Source organism: Nelusetta ayraudi, unplaced genomic scaffold (assembly GCF_046127955.1).
Source record: "Nelusetta ayraudi isolate G7.1 ecotype Tasmania unplaced genomic scaffold, CSIRO-AGI_Nayr_v1 ptg000021l, whole genome shotgun sequence".
In the NCBI taxonomy this organism is placed as follows: Eukaryota; Metazoa; Chordata; class Actinopteri; order Tetraodontiformes; family Monacanthidae; genus Nelusetta; species Nelusetta ayraudi.
Window position 1 is genome coordinate 4393206 of NW_027466071.1, and position 23696 is coordinate 4416901.

Consider the following 23696-nt stretch of genomic DNA (forward strand, 5'->3'; position numbering starts at 1 on the left):
TGGTCCTGCAATAGGGGGCAGTAACACATAATGACTCCAATTTGCTGTTGTACAGGGGGGGAGGGGAGAGGGGGTGGTGGAGTTGGATGGAAACACTTTAAACACACCACCGTCATTTTCCACTTGCTGAGCGGCCAATTGGACGGCGGCTCGCTGCTTCCAGCAGCCTCCCCTGCGGCCAGTTGTTGGCGCTGTGTTTACGCCGGTGGCCCTCGTAATCACCGGGTAGCCCGGTCACAAAGAGCATCGCAGCAGTGGGCCGAGCACCTCCTCCACCTCCTCCCCCAACTCCTCCTACACCTCCACTCGGAACTGACAGCCCTCGTTGATCCAAACACCCGAGAGCAGTTTCCTGGGCCGCTGGCTCCCCCTGAGGTTGGAACGATTGTCAGAGAGAGAGAGAGAGAGAGAGAGAGAGAGAGAGAGAGACCAAGTGGGGTTCCAAAGTGCTTAAACTCAAATTGAAGCCACAGCAAAAAATCTGTAAAGTAACAGCTGACAAATGGAAACTTGGAGCAAGTTCTCCAGCACTGGTTCTCCAGCACCAGTTCTCCAGCACCGGTTCTCCAGCAGTGGCTCTCCAGCACTGGTTCTCCAGCAGTGGCTCTCCAGCAGTGGCTCTCCAGCAGTGGTTCTCCAGCAGTGGCTCTCTAGCAGTGGTTCTCCAGCAGTGGTTCTCCAGCAGTGGCTCTCCAGCACTGGTTCCCCAGCACTGGCTCTCCAGCAGTGGCCCTCCAGCAGTGGTTCTCCAGCAGTGGTTCCCCAGCACTGGTTCTCCAGCAGTGGCTCTCCAGCACTGGCTCTCCAGCACTGGTTCCCCAGCACTGGCTCTCCAGCAGTGGCCCTCCAGCAGTGGTTCTCCAGCACTGGCTCTCCAGCAGTGGCTCTCCAGCACTGGTTCTCCAGCAGTGGCTCTCCAGCACTGGTTCTCCAGCACTGGTTCTCCAGCAGTGGCTCTCCAGCACTGGTTCTCCAGCACTGGCTCTCCAGCAGTGGTTCTCCAGCACTGGCTCTCCAGCAGTGGCTCTCCAGCTTCTCCATTGCTGCAGTCTCACGAGTCTCAAAAAAAGACACTGATTTGGTTGCAACTTTGCTTTGCTTCATTTTCCATTGACATTACAGCAACATGTTTTCTCCATAATATCCCAGGATAGATTGTTTCCTCCTATGAGGTGGCTCACCAGAACACTCCATCCATCTGCTGCTGCTGCTCTGGCACACTGTAGAAGCCACTGTGGCCCACCAGTCAAGAAGATGCTCCACCACCACCTGGACTGAATGGGAAGATTCGGTGGGACTTTCCCTTCACTTATGTCTCTGTATTCTCCTATTCGTCACAACACAGACACTGTAGAAAAAATCTGCACATTGTAAGTGTGTGTGTGTGTGTGTGTGTGTGTGTGTGTGTGTGTGTGTGTGTGTGTGTGTGTGTGAAGTTATGGTACATTTGCCAGTCGTGTGTAAATATTAGAAAGCAGCAGGTTGCTGGTGTGAGGAGGAGCAGTGTGCAGACGGCCGTCCTCCTCCTCGGTGCTGTTGAGCCGGTGTGGTGTTCAAACTCTGGCTTCCTCCTGCTGTTTGTAATCTGCGGCCACCGCTGCGAGCAAAACTGGACAGCCATTTATTGTCCCAGCGGGAGGACGCTTGACAAAAGAATGTTAAACACTGCGACTGGCTGCAGACGACAAAAAGACGACAGATATGATCAAATGTTCATGGGCTTTTCAGCCCGTTTTCCACAGCAGTGATGGAAGCAGCAACAATGTAAACATATATGTATATATTTTTTTTAAGTCATAAGAATTTTGAGCATTTTATTGAGCGGATTCAAAGTGAGTGTTCTGTCGTTGTTGTTGTTGTTGTTGTTGTTGTTGTTGTTGTTGTTGTTGTTTTCCCCTTGTATCTGGATCCATTTAGTCCAAAACATGGAATTCCAGATATGTAGCAAATTAGAGAGAAGGTGCACATTGAAATTCCAAACTTTATTGACTTTATTGATAGACAGCACTGTCAAAATGAAGAGATAGAAGTGGAGTCAGAGTGTCATGACGGGCCAAACGTCCAAGTGTTTGTGTATATACAAAGATATGTATATATACACACATACACATACATACACGAGTATAGAATGAATAATGAATTCTAATCATCAATGACTTTTAGCCTCCGTTGATAAATGTATTCAGAGATTCCAAACGTCTCTCATTGCTTTTGTCCTTCCAAGCTGCTACTCAGACACTGTGTCTACCAGGAGGGGGGGGTGCACTCACTCATCACTCACTCGCTCACTCACTCCCGGGTCCCAGGAGAGTGTTTAGTACATGAGAGTGGGCCCAGACTGGCCCCGGGCGGTTCCTCTGGCCAGGGGTTGGGCTGCAGTGCTCAGGGTCTGAGGTGGCCTCTGATGAGGTGGAGGCTCTTGTTGGTGGTCCTCAGGGAGGTCCTGCTCCTGGAGGGAACACCAGCGGCCGGTGGGAAAGCCCCGGGCGGTGTCCCACATCGGGACCACAGAACAATGTTGCGGTGAAACATCTCTGGGTTCTGCACCATCAGACTTGTGGTCAGTGAAGAAGCACTTGAAGGTTGTTCTCTTGTTTTCTTGGACTTTCTTCTGATTCAAACGGCCTTCTAGAGCTTCTCACTCACTTTTATTTTCCTCGACAGATTGTGGCCGGTATGCCACATGACTTTTATTGTAGTGCATTTATAGACTTTCATTCATGTATTTAAGGGAAGCATGTTAAGCTTTGACCAATATAAAAATCATAAATCATGCCTAATATGACACACCGGCCCTTTAATTCAGGATTGTTTTTTCTTTGATGATTTTCTTTTTCAACCTCACCATGATGACACTCAGGAGTGCACAGCATGAAGTGAGACATCAGAGTGAATCAAACTGCTGGACGGCTGCTGGAGGAGCCAGCAAGGAAACGACTGAGTCGAAACCATGAACATCTTCTGCGTCCTGGAGCAGCAGCTCCGGCCTCATCCCACTTCCTGTTTCAACTGGGAAGCTGCTCACTCTGATTTCACTGCGAGGCAGTCATCAAAGCAGGCAGAGCAGATCTTCTCCCTGTGAGTGGAACCCTCGCGGGTCCAACACGACATGGACTCAACTGGAGCTTCTGAGGTTTTCACTTGAAAACATCTGGTCAGAAAACAGCCCTCAACGGCACACACGCACACACACACACACACACACACACACACACACACACACACACACGCACACACACACACACACACGCCAGAGTGTGTACTAGTACATGGGAGAGCCTTGGTAGACATTTAATGAATCTTTAACCTCAATATTTTCTCCTCCGTCCCATGTGTGAATATCATAATCTGAGAATTTAGGTCTGATGTTCATGATTAATTAATTTGGTTGGGAAAAAAAAGGAAAACAAACATCAGGGAATTTATTTTTTTATGGCCACTGAAAACAGCTTCACGCTCATAAAGTTTGGTTTTAAATAGTCACATTTATTTCATGGGACTTCTTTTAGATGCGTTTTATCTTTTTATGTTAATATTTTTCATATAGTTCATACAGCCTAACTGGACAAATTCACACTGAGAGCATGATTTATTCTTCTATTGACAGAATATAGTAGATTTTTCATTCATCATTCATTCATCTTCTATACCCGCTTATTCCTATTCAGGGTCACAGGGGTCTGCTGGAGCCTATCCCAGCTGTCTTAGGGCGAAGGCAGGGTACACCCTATAGTAGATTTTTTTTTTTTAAACAAAAACAATAATAAGATATACTGTATATGTATGTATGTATGTACATATATATATATATATATATATATATATATATATATATACATATATAATATATATTTCTCTCCTCCTTCACACTGATGCATTAGAAGATGTGATTACAACGTGACTGCATGATTGGATAAAAGCAGGTCAGAGTCGGAGGGAATCTCCCAGAATCCCCAGCTGCTCCCTCTGAATTACACCTCTTTATCTATCGCTTTCAGCACCACTCTTGCCATTCTAATGGTTGCTTGTATTAAAGAGGGAGGAGGAGGTGGAGGATGAGTGCTGGCTCTCTGGTTTCCTGCACCCCGGTCTCACCCTGCGCCCTCCTCACCCACCCACCCTCCTGTGCTTCTCTCTCACCATTAGGACCCCATTGTCCCAGTGGTCCCAGTGGTCCCCCTGCCCTGCAGGTTGGCTCTGCACTGGGACGGAAGGAGGATGTGACTGGCCCCTGTCCATCTGCTGGGGTTCCTGGATCAAACACTGGGCTTGTGTGTGAGGACGGCAGTGTTCTGGTCCTTCTGAAGCCCACAGATGGTTTCTGTGTTGTGATATCTGATCCACGGAGGAGGCGGAGGAGGAGTAGGTGGAGGAGCAGGAGGAGGTCAGAGGGGGAGGTGAAGTTCACGTCCAGAGGAGTGGGGTTCTGCTCCTCGCACCCCCCACTGGTGAGAACTGGAGTTTCACTCAACAGAAGGACATCGGTCCTCCAGGACCTCGGCTGCAGTTGACCTGGAGTGACCTTGTGAAAGTGAGAAGGTGGGTAGCCGAGGCTGACCTTTGACATCATCCTGGAGCTTCTGTTCTCAGCGTGCAAGAGCTCATTCTGAATACAGAGGACCATCATCTGGTTAGTCACTGATAATGTATGGAGGTGAAGATGAATGGTCTGTGAAGGTTCTCAGTCACCCAGGTCCAGGTCCAGGTCCAGGTCCAGGTCCAGGTCCAAGTCCAGGTCCCGGTCATCCTGAGGTAGCAGGGTTGAGAGAGGGCAACAGGACTTGTTTTGCCCCCACTCAACCCTCCTACCTCACGTGATGATGAATCCTGTGTGATGTGAGCAGGAGTCTGCTTCACATTGCTGCCAGTGAGTCAGACTGGTTCCCAGTGCATGTTGGCCTCCAGCACTGGGTCAGAACCTTCAAACTTTTACCAATATATTTATAGAAATCATAACTCAGGATAAATTTTGACACACAGGACCTTTAGGTTTCATGTCACAGATCTGCAGACTCCAGGTTCTCCAGGTTCCTGTGTTGTTCTTGGTCACCCGTGACCCTCACATGGTGCCTTCAGATCCACTGCAGCCAATCACAGTTTGATGTGAGAAATAAAGAGATGAAGACCCCCCCAACCTCAGATTCCCACCCAACCACTGTTACCCTTTTGCATCAGCCACCCCCCCTCGCCTCACCCCTCCCCTGACCCCCCCCCTCCCCCTTCTACCCCAACCCCCCCACCCCCCCTCCAGGCCTCATAAAACAGGACTTATGGCTGTGTTAGCAGCATAAATAAGTCCCTTTGATAGCAGCAGCGAGCAGGAGAAGTTAGGAGCCTCTTGGGTCTGCTGGCAGAGGACAGTGGTGACACACACACACACATACACACACACACACACACACACACTCTCAGGGCACGCTCTCTTCATTACCGCTGCCCACCGGGGACGTGTTTTTTCTCTCTCTCTCCCTGCAAGATTAATGAGAGCTGCGGAAATTCAACTCGATAATTAAGTCTTTGTTTATCGAAAAAAACAAGTTATATTAGGGAGCAGGAAATTCACACTAATTATTCATAATCCCTAACAATTCAAGTGTAGCTACCTCATTTGCCTGTGTAATTCTTGCTTTTTTAATTTCTTGAATATATTTGCATGTTAATTTTGCCCATTGGCTGCTGCCGGGGCTCTGGGTGGCTTCTTTTTTTTTTTTTCCTCTCGAGTTTTCCTTTCTCCCCCTTCGCCTCTTCTCACTTTTTGCGGGCTTCAGTCCACGTTGGTGGCATCTCAGCCTTTCTGTCATCATCATTTCATATATTCAATGTATCATCACAATGAAGTAACACAGAGGTGGGCAAACTTTGTGACTGGTGGAGCCACAGTTGGTTCTAAAATGTGCCGGAGGGGCCGGAGCAGCAGCTGATTGGATGGAGGTTCAGACGTGGGCAAACTACCGGCAGGGGGCCCATATGCGGCCCGTTAAACTTTTTTATCCTGCCCACCAAACTTGAAGAAATTATATTAAGGTGCGTCACCAAAACTCTCCATCCAACTCCTCTGTCACGTTTTAGAACCCAGTGTGGTCCACCAGTCACAAAGTTCAGTCCAGCCCTGGTTCAACCCTCCTCCAGTCTTTAGTTGGACAGCAGAGTGCAGTAGTAGTAGTAGTAGTAGTAGTAGTAGTAGTAGTAGGAGGAGGAGGAGGAGGAGGAGTTGCTGGTGGATGGAGGACAGGTGCAGTCCAGGCCGTGGGTCCTAAGGATGGAGGACAGGTGCAGTCCAGGCTGTGGGTCCTGGTGGCTGGAGGACAGGGGAAGTCCAGGCCGTGGGTCCTGTGGATGGTGGACAGGTGCAGTCCAGGCCGTGGGTCCTAAGGATGGAGGACAGGTGCAGTCCAGGCCGTGGGTCCTGGTGGCTGGAGGACAGGGGCAGTCCAGGCCGTGGGTCCTGTGGATGGTGGACAGGTGCAGTCTAGGTTGTGGGTCCTGGTGGATGGAAGACAGGTGCAGTCCAGGCTGTGGGTCCTGTGGATGGTGGACAGGTGCAGTCCAGGTTGTGGGTCCTGGTGGATGGAAGACAGGTGCAGTCCAGGCTGTGGGTCCTGGTGGATGGAGGACAGGTGCAGTCCAGGCTGTGGGTCCAGGTGGATGGAGGACAGGGGCAGTCCAGGCCGTGGGTCCTGGTGGATGGAGGACAGGTGCAGTCTAGATTGTGGGTCCTGGTGGATGGAAGACAGGTGCAGTCCAGGCTGTGGGTCCTGGTGGATGGAGGACAGGTGCAGTCCAGGCTGTGGGTCCAGGTGGATGGAGGACAGGGGCAGTCCAGGCCGTGGGTCCTGGTGGATGGAGGACAGGTGCAGTCCAGGTTGTGGGTCCTGGTGGATGGAAGACAGGTGCAGTCCAGGCTGTGGGTCCTGGTGGATGGAGGACAGGTGCAGTCCAGGTTGTGGGTCCTGGTGGATGGAAGACAGGTGCAGTCCAGGCTGTGGGTCCTGGTGGATGGAGGACAGGTGCAGTCTAGATTGTGGGTCCTGGTGGATGGAGGACAGGTGCAGTCCAGGTTGTGGGTCCTGGTGGATGGAGGACAGGTGCAGTCCAGGCTGTGGGTCCTGGTGGATGGTGGACAGGTGCAGTCCAGGCTGTGGGTCCAGGTGGATGGAGGACAGGTGCAGTCCAGGCCGTGGGTCCTAAGGATGGAGGACAGGTGCAGTCCAGGCTGTGGGTCCAGGTGGATGGAGGACAGGTGCAGTCCAGGCTGTGGGTCCAGGTGGATGGAGGACAGGTGCAGTCCAGGCTGTGGGTCCTAAGGATGGAGGACAGGTGCAGTCCAGGCTGTGGGTCCTGGTGGATGGAGGACAGGTGCAGTCCAGGCCGTGGGTCCTGGTGGATGGAGGACAGGTGCAGTCCAGGCTGTGGGTCCAGGTGGCTGGAGGACAGGTGCAGTCCAGGTGGCCCACAGGGCCACATCACTCTCATCAATGTGACATGTTCACCCAGGACTGGTGGCCCCAGTCTGGGCTCAGCAGGCCAGCCAAGGCCTCCCAGCAACCACCACCCTCCATCCTCCAACCACCCCCCCACCACCACCGCTGCCAAGGAGCAGTTGAAGGGGTGGCTTGGCAGTGAACGGGTCAGTGAACACATCTCCACGCTCCAGGCTCCATGGGGAGCTGGTCCACAGGTGCCCTCTGGGGTGTTGGCTCCAGTGCCAGGGCTGGAGCAGGAGAGGCACTTTAGGATGGGGAAGGCAGGCAGTGGATGGGCAGCTCAAGTGACAGGGCTTCACCACCCGCAGGCACCACCTGCAGGCACCACCAGGGCTGCCAGGTCAGACCACTGAGTGAAGGTCTCGGAGCAGATCATCAGCATGATGCCCTCAGTGCAGGAAGGAGCCGCTGCCACCGCAGGTCACTTCCTTCCTCTGGCCACCAGGCTGCACAGCTGCACTCAATCAAATCATCTGCTCAACCACTTTACACTTTCACACAGCAGTGTTATGGAGATATATTATCCAGATAACTAACTAATCCAGCTGTTCATAACGTAAATATATTGTATTTCTATTTTACTCTATAAATGTTTTATTTTATTTTTAATGGATATAATTTTCCTTCTCTCAGCACTGTTTCATCACTGTAATGTTTGCAAATCTCCCCCATGAGGGATCAATAAAGGGCCCTCTATTCTATTCTATTCTATTCTATTTTATTCTATTCTATTCGTGTTGCTGGCACTTTTATTGGACCAGTTAAATATAAAATCAGCATAATCGACGGTGTTTTGAGATATTTCAACTGAAATGACAAATCTGATATTTTTTTACTTATAATTTCATTGTAGTTTACTTTATGAAAGTGACAAATGTAGTTTGAGGCGCTGGTGTTATTGCTCGCTTCCACAAATGAAACAGAACACATTACCTTGGGAGCAGAGATTACTCTCATATTTGCACAGTGTGAGGTGGTACAGCCAATTACTTCCTGATAATATGGAGTTCTCTCTCATCAACTGTAGCATCAGGAAGCCAATTTACAACTGAATGACCCTTTCAGCAGCACATCAGTGGAGCATGTTCACACAGGGTCCAAACACCCTGATAACATCAACCGCACACATTTGCTGCTCTCTTCCGCACCTTCCTCGTCATGACAAACTCAACTCTCTAAACGTCTCTCATTACAGTTAATAGAATGTCTCATATCTTCTTATCGTACATCTCCAGATAACGACGCCTAAGTGAAATCCTATTACTTTGACCTTTTACGAAACAATTATCACAATCTCACCATCTGGCATAACAAAACAACGTGTTCGTCGCCGTCCGGTTCAAACTTTGCAGCGCAGCTTGTGGGAGACCTTCAGCTGCGGGCAGAAGACTTCAGTCAGGTAAAACTTTTAGATGATGATAAAGAGGCAACAGCTGTGACAGACTGGTGATATCTGGCTGTTGTATCTGTTATAACCTCTTGATAACGCACTAATCCTTCATGTCAGCGTCCAGCCATGTATTTTCATTTCTAATAGCGATGCACTGATACCACTGTTTTAAAGGAGCAGTGGAGTGCGATACCCATACCGAGTACTTTATCAGGCCATTACACGTTGTAGAATTACTTCGATTTTGTTATTTTCCCACAGATGTTGTTTGCACAACGTTCCTCAGCAGGTCTTTCTAGAAAACGTTTGACCTCAGTACACAGTAATAAAAATGATCATGTACAGGTACTTCCCAGAAAATTAGAATATCCTGAAAAGGTTGCTGTATTTCTGCAATTCAACTTAAAAGGTGAATGTGACATATTATATAAAGGAATAATATGCAAATCAATATATTATATAATATAAAATAATATGATATAAAATAAAATAATATAATATAATATAATATAATATAATATAAAAAAAACTCATTTTTTTAAAATAATTTTCTGAGTTTATGGGTTTGTGGTTTTAATAAGCTGAAAATCTTAATCAACAAAGTTACAACAAGGAACTGCTTGAGATGTCAATGTGCGTGGAATGGCTCAATAAAATGTGTTGCTTTCATCTTTTATGTGAAATTGCCAAAATAAAACAACTTTTACTTGAAATTCAAATTTTTCGGGTACTACCTGTACGTACGTATATAAACTGGCATCAGTGTCCTGGTATTGGCGTGTAATTTATGAGTATGAGTAGAGTACTCAACCCTGGTATTGGTACACCCCCAGTTTATGATGATTCTAGATGTGATTCTACTGTTCACTGAACGTCTCTGAAGTGAATCTCCATCCTAAATATGAATCAACATGAAATCAGCAAACAAACGATTCTCTGTCGCACAGAAGGCAAAACAAACGACTCTGAGACGGAGAAAAGAACGGGGGAGGGAAATTTGACTGCTTCCTATTGGCTCCCTGACACCTTGGCTCCACCTTCTCCCCCCTGCCCACCTCTTTAACCCCCGCCCCCCTCCCCGCCGTTTATTCCAAGCCATTATGCAGTTCTGCTCAGCTGAAGCATGTCCATATCTTCTTTGAAGGATGGTTAAACTTATCAATCACCAGCGCTAACGAGCCTCCTCCGCCTGCAAATGATGCTCCTCTGGATCAGAGGGAGTCACTGCGGCTGCTGGAGGAGCAACTGACAAACCAGGAGCAACTCTGTCACCGAGGTCACAGGCGGTGGGGGAGCGGGACGACTGTAGGGGGCGCCAGCCAGTGTGGACCCTTGTTGCTGATCCCAAGGCCAGGTAGAACTGAGTGGAACAGATGGACTTTATTGATCCCAGATTGGGAAACGTCGCTGTTGCAGCACTAAAAACAATACAAACAATAAACTCTACGGTAGAGGTGCCCAACACGCCAGCTACCGGTCGATTGCGAAGGTAGTTTGGGTCGATCGCATGAAGCCTCCGCTGAAATGCAAGGACTTGCTTTGCTTTGTGTAGCACAAAAAAAACAATCAAAGTTAACTCATGCCAACTTGTACAGAAAAAAACGTGCATGCAAGACGCCAGCAGACAATAGCAGCCACTAATGGAGTGCAGCGAGCTGTTAGCGTAGGTTGTTGGCTAGCGTAGATTCCACTGTTCCACTGTGTAGCGCTGGCTGGCAGGAAGTGGCCCTGCTACCAACAAAGCTAATTGCTTTGATTGTCACCAGCGCTCTAGCAATATATGATGCTCATGTGGACGCGTGCATCCGCTACGTTGTACGACGTGTGATAGCATTCAGCGCACATACATGTTTCCTTTCAGACCATCTGGCTGGCGTGGACCACCGTCTATGTAATGTATGTATGTGTTAATTAGCATAGCTCAGGAATCCATTACACACACACACACACACACACACACACACACACACACACACACACTGCAGTTTTCCCATGATTCAGGAGCTATAGAGCTGGACGGGCGAGCACGCTTCGTTCAGAGGCCATCTGGCGTCAATATAGAAGCTAATTATAGCTTCCTGCTTTCTAAAACAACCCTCTCCTCCCCCCTCCATTTCTCTCCCTCTGTCACTCTCTCTCTCCGTCTTTGTGTGTTTTCTCTCACTATGTCCAGCCCACTTTTACATCTTGGCACTCGTTTTTAGGAATTGTGTTTAATTCTAAATGTTGTGTGTTGCTTAAACAAGTGTTTATCTTTGTGTTAGTGTTCATGAATTGTACTTGAATGGAAAAGCACTCATTGAGAAAATAAAGGTATATTATCCTTGACCTCCTGTTATTTCTTTGACATAAAATATTTGATATTATTTGATTTGATCAATATGCTGATGATTCTGTTCTCTCTATAAACAGTTTCTGTGGATTTGAATGTCGCTGTAACGCATTCAGAATTTTTATTCAGCGTTTGTCATCCAAAGTAAATCTAATTAAATGTCTGTCAATTTCTGTCTTTTTATTAATGTCTCTTTCTGTGCATTTAAATGTATATTTTAAGTTTGTTGCAACGTAAACTTGATATTTAAACCCAGTTTCGGATTCAACAGAAACAAAAGAGAAACTGAATTTTCATGTATAAATAAAATAATCCCACAGACAGACAGACAGACAGACAGACAGACAGACAGACATGCACATTACCAGTGTTGGTAATTAGCGAAATTAATTTGATGTGTCTGTAATGAATAAAATCTCTTTGACGGAAACACGAGTTAACGATAAAATTGTTGTTTTATTTGAATGCCAGATGGCCTAATAAACATGTTGTTTCTTTGTTTGTTTCATTAGCACCAACTCTGAACCTGCAGCAGTGACTTTGTGTCACACTGTCAGTCTGTTGTGTTGTGTGACTTCATGTTGTTTAGCGTCAGGCTGTAGACACAAGGAGAACAGTGACCTCGAGGGGAGGCTGTGACTGGTCCATGTTCAGACAACTCAAAGCCTCTTTTAATAAGGGTAATGAATGTATTTATGTACATAACTTGTGAAATTATCCCACTGTCAACATAATACATAAACATGTATTAACATAAAAACTTAGTTTAGCAATATTTTTATTTTATTTCTTTATTGCCTTTTTTCTTTTTGTTAATAACACAATTTCCCTGACACTGTATTGTTGCTGTAAAGTTGCACATTTCCTCAAAGTGGGATTAATAAAGGCTTCTTCTTCTTCTTCATTAACAGTGGCACTGAGCACCATCTCCTCGTGTCAACCTGTTGCTGTGAATGTCAGTCCCACCGGAGCTCCTCCCTGCTGTGTGACAGATGGCATTCTGGACGTTTTTTCTGGACTCAGAGTCAATCATGCACCCATGATTTAGAAATCCTTGCTTATCGCTGCTTGTGCAGAGTTTGATTCTTTTTTGCACCGCTTGCTTTGCTTGTTTGTGGTCCGTAGATGGATTTGAATGTTCTTGCAACTACTGCAATTACTGAATAGTAATTTTTTTTGTACTGTTTTTAGTGCTGCAACAGTGTAGTTTCCCAATTTGGGATCAATAAAGTCCATCTATCTATCTATCTATCTATCTATCTATCTATCTATCTATCTATCCATCTATCTATCTATCTATCTATCTATCTATCTATCTATCTATCTATCCATCTATCCATCTATCTATCCATCCATCCATCTATCTATCTATCTATCTATCGGTCTATCTATCGGTCTGTCTGTCTGTCTGTCTGTCTGTCTATCTGTCTGTCTGTCTGTGTGAAGGAATGATGTCGCTGGGCTGCAGTGAAACAGGCCGCTGTTCATTTCCTCTGTTCCTCTGTGTTGTTAAACACTTTTCAATGTGACCATTTCACATTTTTATCCTCCATTTGATTTCAGCCTGCACGATAAAATAGAAGCAGAGGCATTTTTGCATTTGGGGCTCTTTTGTTTTTTGGTGGCCTGTTTTTAATGTCATGTCTCTTCCTTGACTGCATAATCATGGGGGTGGGGGGTGGGGGGGCAGTGAGACTGTGTAGATGGGTTTGTCAGAGGTGGGTGAGGGAGGGGAGGGTCGATGTGTGTGTGTGTGTGTGTGTGTGTGTGTGTGTGTGTGTCGGAGTGTGTCACGTTTCCAGACCAGCGAATTTTTTTGATTAAAGTCCCTTATCCATCCCATCATGCATATCGCTGCTCTGATTAAAGTGATCCGAGGCTGACACTCACAATGTCAGAGGGTGGGGGGGGGTGTGTGGGGGGGCTAAGACACCTCAGACCCCCTCCCCACCCCCACCACCCCTCCACCACTCTTCCTCATGCTGTCTTGAGCTTTGAAATGTGTAAGAAAAAGAAACCTTGAGATGCCCCCCCCCCCCACCACACACACACACACATTGTAAGCACCCCCCACCCCCCCCGCTATGAACTTGTGTTTTTGCACCATTCTTAATGTGACACAAACATATTGATTATTATTGGTTTTTCTGTGCAATGTTGTTTCTATAAATACTTTTGCTTCATTCCTGCCGTCCTGTGGAGCCGTCCGCCAAAAACTCATTTTCGTGGTGAGACAACAAAGTACTTGAGTACTTATACTAAACTACAATACTACTGCAATACTACTCTCACTCTTTGATGGCAAGATGAAAAATTTCAGTAGGACAAACAGACCAGATAGTTTCACTCTCTCTCTCTTACACACACACACACACTCACACATTCACATGCAGGCGTGTGTGTGAGTGTGTGTGTGTGTGTGTGTGTGTGTGCGTGTGTGTGACGGAACAGCTGGTCCAGACAGGACCCGGACCAGCCAGTCGGAAACAGTAATTAATGGCATTAGAATATCACACAGTGAGGCTCCACTGAGGGACCTGATGACTTGAAAATGTGTAAATCCAGACGCTTATCTGACCCCCCCCTCCCACACACACACACACACACACACACACACACACACACACCACCGCCTCCCCCCTGCTAAATAGATTCATTATCAGCGGGGGCCATCGAGGAGGAAGCTGGGTGAGTATCAGATCAGAACTCACTCCCTCTGCTAATCATTACAGCTGCTGCTGCTGCTCTGCTGCTTATGAATATGTTTTACACCAGAGTGGAGTGCGAGGTGGAAGGTGGAGCCCACATTTAAAGCAGTTTGAAGGAATGAGGAGGATTCCAACCAACGGTGGATTAATCACGATGGGATTTATTGTCCATATGAGCTTCGTCGGTCTTCGTGGTCCTCATGTTGCTGATTGAAGTACACAGTACTGCACTGCGTACTGCACTGCGTACTCCTGGGAATCCTGTGTTCAGGGAACCTTTGGATGGAGTATCGGGGGGGAAAAAAAGGGGGGGGGGTAAGACTTTCTATGAAGGTCTATTGTGTAATGCATTTGAGGGTCTTTACAAGGCATCATAAGTCACTGAAGTCCAGCATGGTATTACCATGTTATAACTACCAGTTATAAAAAATTACGTTGACTTTGTGAGCTTGTAAAGTGACAGCATCCCTGGAAATTCACAGTCACTTTGTACTGAAGCTATAAAACATTATGAACGATATTGCCATACACCATTATCAACAGTTGCAACATGTTTAATCATGCATTTATAAAGGCATTATAACGCACCACACAATACACCTTCATAGAAAAAAAAAAAAAAAGCTATAAAAGCTGCAAGTGCTTTTTGGTGCGTTACATCCCAGCGACGGACCAATGATCTCGGTTCTGGCAGCCGATATGAAAAAAAAAGAAGGAAAAAAATAACAAGGCAAAGGTAACAACAGCAACAACAACAACAACAACAACAACAACAACAACAAAAGGTGCTAGAAAATGGAGGGAGCAGAAAGATGTTGGGGCTCAGTGTTAGTTGTCACTTCCTGATCAAACGCTACAGAGAGAGAGAGAGAGAGAGACAGAGAGAGAGAGGGAGAGAGAGAGGGCGAGAACTGGGTGCAGAAAAAGAGAGAAAATATAAAGTCAGATTTAATTCTGATATGGAGAAATAGAATTCCAAGCTGGATGTTCTTATCGCGGCCGTGTCCCTCCGCCGGACTGATTTCCCTCCAAGAGCCTGTCAGCGTTATTATGTTGAACATGGAAACAATTTACTGCCGCGCACTAAACACAGTGAGCTAGCGAGCTAGCACTGCTGCTGCAGCTCTCGTCCTCCGTTAATGTTGGAAGTTATCACATCGTGGCGAAAATAGCATTCTGAATGTTGGAAGTGAAGTGAAGGGGGGAGGGGAGGGGGTGGAGGGCGTCCAGGATGGGAGGAGATGGAACTGTAATTGAAAAGTATCAATCAAAAACAAGGCCAGGCTGAGGGTCCAGGAGGGGGACGCTAGGGTCCAGGAAGGTCCAGGAGGGGGAAGCTAGGGTCCAGGAGGGTTGAGGAAGGGCCAGGAGGAGGAACCTAGGGCGAGGGTCCAGGAGAGGGAAGCTAGGGTCCAGGAGGGTTGAGGAAGGGCCAGGAGGAGGAACCTAGGGTTCAGGAGGGCCAAAGAGGGCCCAGGAGGGGGACGCTAGGGTCCAGGAAGGTCCAGGAGGGGGAAGCTAGGGTCCAGGAAGGTCCAGGAGGGGGACGCTAGGGTCCAGGAGGGTTGAGGAAGGGCCAGGAGGAGGAACCTAGGGTTAAGGAGGGCCAAACAGGGTCCAGGAGGGGTCCTGGCTGAGGATCCAGGCTGAGGGTCCAGGAGAGTCCAGGAGACCCTAGGCTGAGGGGCCAGGGAAGTCCAGGAGGGCCCTGGGGGGGAGGGGGGGGGCTATTATGTTTACCTAGTGGCTCCCAGTCACAGTTCAGATGCACTCTCTCTCTCTTTGTATGGTAAATGCTCCCCTGCTCTCCGAGCCTCGCTAAGCCTCTGCTGCAGCTAGCGAGCGAGTGAGCGAGCGAGCGGTGCCCTGGTATCTCCGGACAGACGACAGGAGCTCAGGAGGAGGAGAGAGGAGGACTGGGGGATTATCTAGTAGAGCTTGTGGCCATTACAGGCCTGTTGGCTGATGCTATCTGCCCTCTCAGATAAGCAACCCGGCTGCTCAGATGCTTCCAATTTCTATACATGAGATGAAGACCTTCTGCTCCCTCACCTTTTCTTGGGCTTTACATTTTATGTTGCTACAGTCGATTTCTTTTTGCCTGGCTCCTAACACCATCCTCTGTGTTGTTAAAAAAAAAGAAAATAGCCTTTGGTGTGTGCCACTTGTCAAAATTGGTAATCTTGTATCGGCCAAAAGCCAATAGGAGAGAGCTCGGGTCTCAACCATGGGTGCAAACAACAAAGAATCAGCTTCTTTCCTGTGGTGTCCTCACTTCAACTGTTCTTCCTTTATGAAATGGTAAAATTCTTCAAGATCTCATGCTCTTATGCTCTTTGAGAAGGTTTTAGGATGCAAAGTGTGCCTCTTCATTTGGTATTCTTCTATATCACCTGTAGTTCCAAAGCAGCAGGAACAAATATGCCTTTCATTTTGTCAATTTGATATTGTTAAGACAACGGGAGGGGGGTGGGGGGGGGACCACAGTCTCTGTAAAAACCTTGGCTCGATCAGAGGGTTCAGGGAATTAAAGAGTGTTACTATCAGCTCAACTCTTTACGTTACAAGTGTTGGGCCTGGTTCTTTAGTGGGAAGCCCAGCAACAAACCAGAGTAGATTATTAAAAAAAATATATGGAAAATGTAAAAAAAATATGCCCAATACAACGACCAACAAAATGTATGTACAGCAACAAAGATGTACAACAGTGCAAAATAATTCCAATGACCACAGAAATATTTGCCAGTGAGTCCTTGTATTACCCAGAATCCCATCTGTCACACACAGAAAAAAAAACACTGCAGTACTTTGGTGGGTTTCCTGTGGTGGTCACTCACACAACAGAGTGTTTGGCTGTGTCATCAAATTAAACGATGATTGTTCCAAATCAATTTTTTTTTTCTTTAAATATGTTGTACTTGTTTTTTTCTTGTAAAGTTTTTTTTTTTTTTATATTACAAATCCAGTTTGTTAAATGAAATGGTTTCGAATTTCTCAGTTAGTTTATAAAAACTGCCAAAAATAGGTTAGAGTTGCCACTGTTGATTTAATTAGAACCACCACTGTCACGTCAGTAGTTTGCGTGATGTCTTATACTGTTCGTGTGTTTTACTCTGAAATCACTCCCCGCTGTTAAAGTCACAGAAAATTCAAAGCTACTTTGATCAGTATTTTGTTGTATTGTTGTTCACCTCAGAGGAGTGATTTCCACTGGATTCCTTTGGATCCAGAAGGTTCTCCTTGAAGTGGTTCTGTGTAAACAAGTTTGTTTCTCTGGAACTTTGTGTCTGAGAGTCGTGCAGCTTCTGGGTTGAGGACTGAGTGTCAACGACTCACTTCTTTGTTTGAGTCAACGTCAAATTAAACCTGGTTGCCCACATGGGACATGTTTTTATTTGGTCCAGCATGTGTTGTCACAGTCAGATCAAATGAGTGTCCATTGTATGAAATAATGAGCTGAAAATATATCTTGACTCCGCCTTTTATTAATATTGTGGGAATAAACAAGAAATACAAAGGACACCATCATGAGTTTAAAGTTTTGTTTTTTTAATTTTTTTCATTAAATTGACTTAATATTTTGTTTGTATATACATTTTTTAAACTAAAGAGTGAAGACAGCAGGTTGGGAGGTTTGGGCTAAGTTTTTTTTTGCAAGCATTTTTCGAATGTTTGGGCTAATTTTGCAGGTGTAAAGACCTCCGTAGGTTCACATGGAAAAGTAGAAGAAGACCAAACCCTGGCACACCTCCAACAGCGCATGAAGACAGGCTGATGTGTTCACAGTGAGGAGGAGATGGATGGAGATAAAGCAGCGATGCAGATGGGCGGGGATGGAGGGATGGAGGAGGATGGGTGTCAAGCAGGCAGGATGGGGAGGGTTTTTAATTCACATTTCACGTGGTCTCACTCAGCAAGGCGGCGGGCGCAGTGACTAAAGTGACTCTGGGGAGCCTCACAGTTCTATATGCAAATAGCAGCAACGCACCTGGCCAGTGGAGCAGGCCTGCTGAAGCTCACTTATGCTAATCTGATGGAGCGACTCAGAGCATATTGCCCAAGAGCGGGCGTACGTGCACGAGTGTTCACGTGCACGTCCTGGCTGTTCAATTTCAGAGGGGCTCCGTCGGAACAACAGCGGTGGTATCAGAGGGGGGGAGGAGGAGGAGGAGGAGGAGGGAGAGACAAAGAACGATTGAGGAAGAGCAGGTGAAAGGAGAAGAAGTAAAAGAGATTGATAAGGTGGATAGAAGACTAGACTGGGGGGAGAGGGGTGGAGAGGAAACACAACCAACCAACAGCAGAGACACTTTTGTGGACATAATAGAGCAGGCGTGGGCAAACTATGGCCCAGGGGCAATATGCGGCCCGTTGAGCTTTTTAATCCGGCCCCCCATGAACCTTGAAGAAATGATATTAGCCAGTCAGTCATCAAACAGCTGCATCTCCTCCATGATTCCAGTGTCATTTCAATAAAGAGCTAAACACCCTGGTGGTCCTAGGTGGTTCTGGATGGTTCTAGGTGGTTCTAAGAGCTAAACACCCTGGTGGTTCTAGATGGTTCTAGGTGGTTCTGGATGGTTCTAAGAGCTAAACACCCTTGTGGTTCTGGATGGTTCTAGGTGGTTCTAAGAGCTAAACACCCTGGTGGTTCTAAATGGTTCTAGGTGGTTCTGGGTGGTTCTAAGAGCTAAACACCCTTGTGGGGCTTCAAAGACACTGACTTGGTTGCAACTTTGCTTTGCTTCATTTTCCATTGACATTCCAGCAACATGTTTCCTCCATGATATCCCAGGATAGATTGTTTCCTCCTATGAGGTGGCTCACCAGAACACTCCATCCATCTGCTGCTGCTCCGCTACCCCCCTCTGGCACATTGTACAACCCACTGTGGCCCCACCAGTCCAAAAGTTGGTCCACCCCTGCAAAAAAAAAAAAAAAAGTATGATTGTTTTTTTCAACTGTCAAGTATGATTGACAGGTGTATTCTCATTGCCCAAATGTCCTCATCTTGGCTTTCCTATGTTACTTAAGTTTGATTTTTGTCACTTCAAAGGCTCGAACCAAACTTGTGTAGGAATTCAACACTTTCCCGTTTTGACAAATTTCTCCACAGAATTTATTTATGCATCCCAACTCATAACACACTGAGAAATACACCCAAACACAACCAACGTACATACAAGTGAAAGTCTATCAGACGCAAGACTTTGCTTCCAGAGGTGAAAGAGAGCCGGTTGAAGATGAAGGTGTTGATGTCTGGGGGTGAGAGGGTCACACTGGGAGGAACTGATAGGAGGCTGTTCAATCATGCGCTGAATAATAAAAAAAAAAACACCTCGATGTATCATTTACCCGATTTGAATTGTAGCCTCCCTCCCCCTCCCCCTCTTGAACTCCTGCCAATTAATTTGGTACATTAAAAACTTGGTCAGGGTTGATAAGATTTCATTTTCACGGTTGGCAATGCAGAACTTTGCCAGAGAATACAATTACAGAGCCCAGAGTGAAACTCAGCCAATGTCAACTTGATGTAAATGATCACAATGTAGGGTGTTGCAAAAACACACACACACACACACACACACACACACACACACACACACACACACACTCTTTCCTCTCTGGTCCTAAGTGTCAGTTTCTTTCCAAACAAACTCTGGATGAGTTGACCCGGTTCTTCGACACGGTTCTTCGACACGGTTCTTCAACCCGGTTCTTCTTGGTGCAGTTTGGAACCCAGTTGTGGAACCGAGGCCACTGGTTGGTCACGCATGCAGTGTGTCAGGGTTCTTTCAAAGAGGTGATATCAGTGTGTTGGGTGTACATGCAGTACAAAGCTTTGGCACGGAGCAGTGAAATGGAGTAGAACTCCTTCACTGCTGTTGAACCAATCACAGGACGTGAACACGTCATGTTCAGCCAATGGGACATCCACTCTCCCTCTGCTGGGTCCAACCCGAACCCTAACCATCCCAGTCACCACCTGGCCAAGGACCTCCACCCTGGACCTCGTGGACTGAAGGAAAGCAACAAAAGCGAGGGATGATTTTCAACCCCAAAAGAAGGTAAAACGCACCAGAATGTGGGAAATTGCATCTACGCTGCTGACGCCCCTGGGGGCGGAGCTTATGATTGTGTTGTCTTGGCATTCCAGCAGTTCACCCAGGTGGAAAATAAGAGAAACAGAGGAACGTCTCTCATCCATCTCATCGATAGGCGATTATCTGTTGAGAAGGAACCTCATGAACTCCTAATGATGCTCTGACCTGCCACAGACTTTAGACATCCATCTTCTATCCATCCATTTCTCCTCCTCTTCTTCTCCTGCAGTGAGGGTCACCAGGGGTCATCAGCTGGTTCAGATTAAAACGTCTTTTTTTTTTCCAAACAATTATGGAATTATGCTCAGTGTGTGTGTGTGTGTGTGTGTGTGTGTGTGTGTGTGTGTGTGTATGTGTGTGTGTAGCTCATATCTGGCGATTGTCATATATTTCAATCTGGAATAGCACAATTACTTGCAGATTCTTCACAACATGCTGAATACTACTACTACTACCTCTACCAGTACTACTACTGCTAGTTCTGATATCTTTGTCAGTCAAACAATCAAGTGCAGATTGAAGTTATTACAGCTCAAAGCTGATATTTGTCAAGAGTTCTGGTTTTTGTTCTTTTCTTTTCTATGACAATGAGACAAGAGACACGTTTCTAAGGAAGATGAGAGGAAAAACTAAAGAAAACAAAAACCCACTAAAGTCAAACCAAACTCAGTGGGACAGAGAGACGAGCAGAGAGAAGCCCGAGAAAACGCAGTAAAACTCCAGTAGTTTGAGAGGTGGTGGAAAGTGAGAGAGAGGGAGATCAGGAAGCCAAAGAGTGCAAGAAGAGAGAGTGAAAGTGAAGTCAGAGAAGGTGGAGGAAGGATGGAGTGACTCCTCTGCTGCATCCTTCGCCGCTTTAATTACCAGTGTTTTCAGGAAGACGTCTCCACTGTGTCATTTTATCATTGGAGAAACACGACACAATTAATGAACAATTTTCATTATTTCTGAGCCGCTCTATCACGCAGGTTGATCTCCCTCCTGCACCGCTGAGCCACGCCGCAGCTTTCTGCCCCTTCGATCAAATTTAATTTGGGCCTTTTGATGATGTTACACTGTTGTGAATCAAGTGTCACTTTTTTCTCAGCCAATTAGAAGCTATAAACTGTGAAGCCAGCGTTGATGGGCATTGTAATTGGATTGTTTCAGCAGTATCTTCACACCACTTTGATTTCTTCCTTTATCTCAACCTCCACCTGCTGGCCAACGGAGGGCTGTTCCGGCCTCGGCCTCTAGGTGGCGCTGTCAAACTGGCAGAGAGAAGACGAGGCTCATCCAAGCCCATTTTAGTTTCTGACCCGGTCATTGGGTCCACTTTTCAAACCCACCATGAAACAAACACACACACACACACACACACTCCTCCTTCATAAGTGTCTTCTGTCTGTTGTGACAGTGAGAACAGAATCCTTTGTTAATCCCACATTGGGGAGATTGTCATCGTTACAGCAAAGAGAAGGAAAATTATACGAATTAAAAAGAAATGAAACTAAAATAAAAATATTTACAGAGTTAGAAATGAAAAAAACAAAACAAGATATTTACATGTTATAAACAGCTGGATTATTCACAGTCATCTTCCTAACAGTGGTTTATAACTGAGTGTTTAGTAGCAAGAGAAGAACGTCTCCTCAGTGTTGCCTTGTGATGGTTGTGTGTGGGACTCCACTGAGCCTCATGCAGATCAATATGACGCCTATGGAGAGACAGCGCCATCTGTCAGACACTTATTGAAGGAGAGCAACGCAAACAAAGAGACCCCCCCCACCACTCCCTCCTTAAATCCTTTCAATCACTTATTTATGAGCCCAGCACACACACATACACACACACCCACACACACCAAATTTTTAGATTTTTTTGACTAACCGCTGAGGTTGGCACCACATTCGCCGCAGTGCTTCTTAGGTTTCGATTGTGATAGTAGAGCTCCGAGGCTTTACAGTGATCCCTCACATGTCCAGTTCTACTGTATAATTTTGGAAATAATCCACCTCAACATAGACGTAATGATTCGCTTAATTTTATGTGTTGGAAAATGTTGGCATAGGCACAGCCATCTAGCGGTCAAATTGAGGATTTTTTTTTTTTAAAGGTGGAATCGAAACCTAAGAAGCACCGCGGCGAATGTGGTGCCAACTTCAGCGTCGTGCTGAAATTAGGGTTAGGGTTAGGGTTAAGGCTGAAATTAGGGTTAGGGTTCCGGGGTTCCTCATGGTCTAGGAGCCCCAAATTTGACGTGGGTGTGTCTTATGGGCTCCTGATGAAAAAGCAAGTGGCCCCATGTCTCTAGGACAAAGTTGACTTTTGACCCCCATAGACTTCTATTGCATTAGGGTTAGGGTTAAGGCTGAAATTTGGGTTAGGGTTTTGGGGTTCCTCATGGGCAAGGAGCCCCAAATTTGACGTGGGTATGTCTTATGGGCTCCTGATGAAAAAGCAAGTGGCCCCATGTCTCTAGTTGTAATCTTACAGACTGCAACCACAGCAGATAGGTGTTGGCTTCACAGGTTTGGTGTGTGTGTGTGTGTGTGTGTGTGTGCTGGGGGGTTATTTCGTTGGGAGCCGTGTTCAAAACTAGCCAGAGTGACAGGTGAGTTGTGGCCAGTAGATTTAAAGAGACACCAAGCAAAATGAGAGTGAAGCCACTGGTTCCTTCCTCCATTCATCTGCTGCTGCTGCCAGTGATGCTGCTACTGCTGCTGCTGCTGCTACTGCTGCTGCTACTGCTACTGCTGCTGCTGCTGCTACTGCTACTGCTGCTGCTACTGCTACTGCTGCTGCTGCTGCTGCTGCTGCCAGTGATGCTGCTACTGCTGCCAGTGATGCTGCTGCTGCTGCCAGTGATGCTGCTACTGCTGCTGCTGCTGCTACTGCTGCTGCTACTGCTACTGCTGCTGCTGCTGCTACTGCTGCCAGTGATGCTGCTGCTGCTGCCAGTGATGCTGCTGCTGCTGCCAGTGATGCTGCTACTGCTACTGCTGCTGCTACTGCTGCTGCTACTGCTACTGCTGCTGCTACTGCTACTGCTGCTGCTGCTGCTACTGCTACTGCTGCTGCTGCTGCTGCCAGTGATGCTGCTACTGCTGCTGCTGCTGCTACTGCTGCCAGTGATGCTGCTGCTGCTGCCAGTGATGCTGCTGCTGCTGCCAGTGATGCTGCTACTGCTACTGCTGCTGCTACTGCTGCTGCTACTGCTACTGCTGCTGCTACTGCTACTGCTGCTGCTGCTGCTACTGCTACTGCTGCTGCTGCTGCTGCCAGTGATGCTGCTACTGCTGCTGCTGCTGCTACTGCTACTGCTGCTGCTGCTGCTGCCAGTGATGCTGCTACTGCTGCTGCTGCTGCTACTACTGCTGCTGCTGCTGTTGCTACTGCTGCTGCTACTGCTGCTGCTGCTGCCGGTGATGCTGCTACTGCTGCTACTGCTGCTGCTGCTGCTGCTGCTGCCGGTGATGCTGCTACTGCTGCCAGTGATGCTGCTACTGCTGCTGCTGCTGCTACTGCTGCTGCTGCTGCCGGTGATGCTGCTACTGCTGCTACTGCTGCTGCTACTGCTGCCAGTGATGCTGCTACTGCTGCTGCTGCTGCTACTACTGCCGCTGCTGCTGCTGCTGCTGCTACTACTGCTGCTGCCAGAGATGCTGCTACTGCTGCTGCTGCTGCTGCTACTACTGC